Source organism: Poecilia reticulata, linkage group LG10, assembly GCF_000633615.1.
Source record: "Poecilia reticulata strain Guanapo linkage group LG10, Guppy_female_1.0+MT, whole genome shotgun sequence".
NCBI classification, from domain to species: domain Eukaryota; kingdom Metazoa; phylum Chordata; class Actinopteri; order Cyprinodontiformes; family Poeciliidae; genus Poecilia; species Poecilia reticulata.
The window spans coordinates 5,737,792-5,744,200 of NC_024340.1; the positions used below are offsets into that span (position 1 = coordinate 5,737,792).

Genomic DNA, 6,409 nt, shown 5'->3' on the forward strand with positions numbered 1-6,409 from the left:
TCRCCTACCCCGGAATTGGAAATGGCCTCTGCGCTGCCTGACCCGTATCCCTCCTCCGGTGTGTGTGCGAGCATGTGTGTGCCAGGAGGTTGTGGCGGCAGATTATTGGAGAGACAATTGGCTGTATGGCAGTAATCAGAGGAACACTGAGGTGTGTCTATCTTATGACTGCTCCCTGACAACCCTACACACACACGCACGCACACACACACACACGCACACACACACACACGCACGCACACACACACACACACGCACGCACACACACCAAGATACCTTCCCACCCACCACCACCATCCAATTCAATCAGACAGTCCATCCGCCCTGCAGAGCAATGTGGCACTGCCCCCGTGCATGACAGTATCAATTCAATTACCCAGGAAATGGATCCATATTCAGCCCATATAAACTCATACACAGAGCCAGGAGGGGCTGCTGCTGCCACCGAGACAAAGAAATGCGCATTTACCCTGTAATAACTTTCATTTGAGTCGGCTTTGAAAACCATTTTCAGCCAGGCATTTGTCGCTGTCACATCGCGTTATCCACAAATCAGGTTTACAAAATATCAATTCAGTTTCTGGCGTAGCGCGAAATGCTACGAGGAGAGTAAAAAAAAAAACAGAGAGAGAAAGCCTCAGACACAGACGCAGGCATGGAGCAGGAGCTGCTGAGGGGCCCCTTGTGGTTCAGGCAGATTTCTAGTCAGAACTAATCAAAAGCAGAGCAGACCATGCTAATCTCTTCAATTTCATCCTGTAGACTGTTGTCTTTCTCCAGGTTTCTCCGGGTCAGGTACACACCAGCAGGCATGATTGTGTGCGCACACAAACTCAGTTGGTGTGAAAAAACAGACACATAAACAATGCAGATTTAAAGCTACTCATAACGCTCATGTGTTGCTCATCTATCAGGGCTGAATGAGAGTTCAAGTTGCTCCATTTGTTTACGCCGCGTGTGGAAGAGTTTGGCAGGATTGTGAGCAAAGAGAGCATCTGTGTGTTTTCTGTGGAAGAGGAGTCATTTTGTGGAGCTATTTGATCCTGAGGACGACTCTGCAGAGAATCAGGGAGGAGTAGAAACAGTTTGGCTCTTTGCTACGTTGAAATGACTAATTGCATAACGGACAGCAACTTCACTGCGGCCCTTTCCTCTGATTTTCAATAATCAGAAGAATTACTGAAAGCAACAAACTGCACACCTGAGAGAACTGTGCTTTGTTTTTTGAGTGTGTAAGTCATGTGATCAACTGGGCAGAAGCAGACAGAAATGTAAGGGATATAAAACTTTTTATAAAGTATTTTCTGGTGGATACTGGCAATCTTCTTTCAGACAATTTGAGATTTCCTTTTACACCCCCCAACCCCCAAAATATTTTTTTGATGGGGAGATGCCCGATGGCATGATCTGTCAAATGAGTGAGTGAAACTGGCAGGTACACTGAGAGGAGATTACTGGAACAAGGCAGAACCAGAAACAAAAACAAAAAGAGTTCAGAAGAAGTCTGATGAGTCTGGGAGGGAGACTTGAAGGATGCTAGACCCTCTGACCACGACTGAGAGAGGGACCACACTGCTGTGAAGATGGATAAACACAGGGAACAATAACTAAACAAACTTAAATTCAAATTCAACAGTAATTGATTAATCCCAAAGGGAAATTAAATGATGTTGTTAGTCATTAATAGACGTGTCGTCTGCGTCTGAACCCAGATGACAAGAATACAGAGAAAAAAAGTACAAGAGTCCTAAGAACTCTGAAACTGAGAAAAAAAATCTGTTTCATGGCCTTCATGTAAATGACTGTCATGATTTTATGACAGTCATTTCATAAAAAGTTTGTTTGCCTGTAAGAGTTTGTTTGGGGAGGTGTGAGTGTTCATCTGAGCTCTGATGTGGATCAAGAAAGTGAAAAAGTGAACTCTGGTCTGCCTACAAACCTCGCTCTTGGTTCAGTCGAAATGAACTCTGGTGCGGTTCGAGAGCAGAGAGTCTTCAGTACACTCCAAAGCAGGAACCGGACTATAGCACAGGGCATTATGGGTAAGCATAACCAATGGCTTTGCCAAAGACCAAAGAGAAATCTAACAACTTCTCTTTAATCAGATTATAACTGTTATAATCTTATGCCACTTCCTTTTTGTTTACATTTTATGAAGAAGGAAGTTCTTCTCAGGGTCTTCTTCAGTGATTTTTGTGATTCCTGGTGCAGCGCCACCACAGGCGAGGAGGGGAACAAGTTGCAGTGCAGTGAGAAGGCAAACAGCAACGGTTGAAACTGGAACTAAGGAGCACTGAAAAACTTAGTTTTGGTTGAATTGGTGATATAAAAGAAGAATATGCATGATTACATAATAGACTTTTGTGAAACGTGATCTTACTTTGACATTCCTCCTATCTGAAGATGTATCTTGTGATGGGAGGAATTGCACAACTTAATCAAAAAAAAAAACATGTTCCAGAGTGGTTCATTGTACATAAAGTATTTTTGTGAATAATATTCAAACTAATGTTAATGTTCACTGATTGCTTTAAAGACCCAGAGTCATGCTATATTGGAGTGGTAGTGACACCATTCCACATCACAATACAGGACTTAAGAAACTGCAGATTTTTCAGTATTCAGTAGCTTAACTCTCAAGTATAAATTGAAGAACAAAATGGTTGAAAGTATGTGATACCATCTGATAGAGTATAAACATTTGTATTCTTTTTTTAAAAATTTGTTAGTTAAGCACTAAATATAACTCACGGATTATGAATCATATTCTGTATAAACTAAAAAGCAGACAGCTCAAAGTAGAATTTAGTAAATAAGCATATATACATCTAAAAACATTTTAGCAATTAATTATAATAAAAATAAGATATACTGTCACGTAACTTTTGAAAAAATAACTTTTAGAATGTATTTTTTTCTGTCAACTTTCATTTAACACTCCAGTCCAGGGGGTGGCAGTAATGCGCTTTCAGAGTCGGTCAAGCAGCCGCCATTAAACTCCAGAGGAAGATTTGCACTGGCGGTAACTAGTGCTAACTGCCTACACCCAACATGAACGAAAATACCCGTGTGTTGTGTGAAATGGTGGAAAAAGTCCTATTTCACGGAGTCCACGGAGGTCGGATCTGAGGATGAAGTCATGAAGCCGGTATGTATAATCACTGCGTTGATTCCCGACTGTATAATGGTTGGTTGATAATAATTTTAACTGATTTACTTATGTATTTTTGAGAAAGCAATATATTTGCTACAATTTTTTTTTTTATTTTACATTTATTTCCACATACTCCACAGAATGGGAGTCACATTTGTGTCAATCAGACTCTTCAGGAACGTTCTGATGTCCGTGATGAGGACAGAGATGCAACTGTGTGTGAGTATCTACTATTTTAGAATGATGATGATATTTTATGCTTCAATATTTTTTATGTACATAATCTAATTATGCTATGTATTGACAATGCACAAAAATGTTTTCCAGCTGCATCCAGAACCTACTGCCAGTCATCCAGATGTAGCTCAAGAAAGAAGCAGATAAGACTTAGAGATGTCACAATTCCTTGAATGATTGTGATTTATTAAAATCCATCAAAGCAAATTATCTGCCTCAGAGTTTGTTGAATGATGTTTTACTATTTATTACCAACTGCTTTTAATTCTTTTTTTCTTCCAATTGTTTCCAAGTGTTTTCTCTTTTTCATTAAAGTTTTTATTTTTTGTAAGAATGTATTAATGTGTTTTTTTGTTTGTTTGTTTGTTTTAATGTCTTATGTGTGCATACTAAGCTAGAAGTTGCCAAACAATTTCACTGTAGTTTCATAATGACTAAAAGATGCCTGTAGCTCATAATGATTGTCTGTTCTGTGTTAACAGCTGATGGAGGAAGGCAGAGATTACTGGCAGCAAAGGAGGTGGCATTCTGGGAGGATGGCAGCTATGAGCTGGTGTCAGGATGGACCCCAAGTTCCTCCTACCAGGAGCTCAGTGACATCAGGACTACAAGACAGGAAGAGACGTCAGGTCTCCGCTTCAGGAGAGATGTTGGGCCTGTCCTGAACGCAACATAATGTTTGATCATGTTTGGACAAAAAAACACTGCCAGATGGTCGAGAAATGGACAAGCATTTATGTCTTATTTTGTGTGCAAACAGTAAAAAAAATAAAATGAAATAAATAAAAAAAAACTTCTTTTATGTTCCTCATATATGAACATATTGCATATAAGCAATATCAAATGAATATATTTTAATACAGCATTTATTTTTTATATAGATTTTTTTTAAATACAGCATTAAAAATATTAATGATTGGGGCGGGGTTTATTTATAAAGACATAAGTGCTATCCAATGGGCACACATCAACCAACCAATCACATGTCAATGATGAACTCTGATGTCATTGTTTTTCATCCATTGACTGAGAATCCACGTGGGTCTGCTGAAGCGCCTTTTCATATGCTAGGCTATTCATATGCTAAGTAGAGTCGTTAACGCCTCTTGCTCCCCCGCACCGCCACTCACCCCCTCCAAGGATTCCGCAATCGACAGATTACGACTCCCGTGAGTGAAAATGTAAACTGTCGATATCTGTCGCTGACTAGCTGCATTTGCTTCAGAATACAGGGTCAAAAATCCCACTTTTCGTCTTGTGTAATTTCTCAATTTAAGTCCCCAATCAAACCGAGCCTACTGGACTGTCAGGTGTAAAAACATCCTTCATATCCTTTGACAATATAGTCTGCAGCAAAGCACACTGATAAACTCAGTAAATGTTAAAAAGGTCTCTGCATATGAAGCATGTTGAATGCTGCATTTTAATATTCAGGATTTTATTAATCAGTTCTGATTTCGCTTCTGTTGGTAATGAGCTGGATCTGAGAATTCATTCACCAGACCCATACAACGGGGTACCTGTAGGGCATCTCCAGCTGCAGGATACAGTTAGACACTGTGCCTGCAGGGCAGCGGGGATAGATTGATATTATCATGCAGAGACCACTAAAGGGGCAGGTGCTGAAAAAAAAAAAAAAAAAAAGGGCACATCCAACCGTATTTTAGGACAGAATATTAACAAAGCCAATCAACTTTCAAAGTTTAATAAGCAATGATAAATTACAAAATTGTGAGATACACAATCAAAGCTAAGGAGAATCTCTACATAGAGCATACAGCTATGCATATGTAAGATATTAGTAATTTCTTTCTGCAGGTCTATTTTGTTATAGGAAAGTATTGCAATATTCAAACTCGCAATTTAGCAAGATATATAAATCAGAGCTAAACCACCAGACATATTTTGTCTTTACAGAATGACACTATTAAAAATATAAACAAGGGCACAATGCAACCTTTTAGTGACTGTAATCTAAAAAAAAGAGCTGCCTGTTTGCTGCAGTGGAGATGAAGATGGTCCATTCAGGAAAGCAGAGCTGCATCAAACTTTAACGTGGAACTGCAGAAAAACGAAAAAAACAAAAGCAAATATTTAATTGTTAATGCATGTCACCATGAGAATAGCCTACCGAGTTTTGCTTAAAAAACTTTTTTAAACATTTAAATCACACATTTGTCTCATGAAGTGAATTTTTTTTTTGCAAAACAAACTTATTTGCGCTTGTCAGAAATATTTTCTTGCTATTCTAAGTTTTTGTTTGTGACTCAAAGTTTTGCTTGTGATTCTCACATAACTCGTGGGCAGGGCCTAAAATCACGATAAAAGATTTCTGATGTGTGCAAATAAAAGTTTATGTTTGGCAAATAACTTTTTATGTTCACAACACAAAAATGTATTTAATTTAAAAAAGTTTTTTAAACAAAACGATTTGTTTTTTTAAAAAGAAATAATTACAATTCCAAAAGTTTTGATTACAATTTTATTTTACTTAACTGAGGTTAGTTTTTCCCCCCCATTGAATAATTGAGAAACAAATTTAACTTCATACTCTGCGAACCAGACCCTAAACTTACTTAAAGTCTGAGTTGAGTTTTTTTCCCCTTCATTAATTAATTATATCTATCATGGTAATTCAGGGTGAGTTATTTTTAATTCTAAATGAATATCCTTGTTGGACTTTTATTTAAGTGTTATTCTCCTTCAAGATACATTTACCYAACGCCAGAATAAATTAAATGTACATTATGCAGCAAAGGAAATTAGAAGATCGGACATATATATTGTTAAGGAAGAATTTTTATACAATTAAATTTAGCAAAAAAATCTGGCTCTGATTCTTCCTGTTGATCCTGGGTTCTCTCGCGTGGCCACGTATGGGGACAGAAACATGACAACGCGTGTTGACGTCACATAATTACATAATTTAATCCAATCAGAAGAAAGTATAAGATAGAACAGGAAACTGGAGAAACACAGATACAAACATTGTTACCTGAGACAAGAAGACAGAGAAAT

General features: G+C 38.0%; 1 long non-coding RNA gene across 1 annotated transcript in view; it reads left to right on the top strand.

The window, feature by feature from the left end:
- The first annotated feature begins 4,343 nt into the window (after window positions 1-4,343).
- Window positions 4,344-6,409, top strand: part of LOC108166604 (uncharacterized) — a 17,015-nt gene continuing 14,949 nt past the window's right edge. Inside the window, exon 1 of the long non-coding RNA XR_001776958.1 lies at window positions 4,344-4,560. This is a non-coding gene — a long non-coding RNA (uncharacterized LOC108166604). The remainder of the gene's footprint in view (window positions 4,561-6,409) is intronic.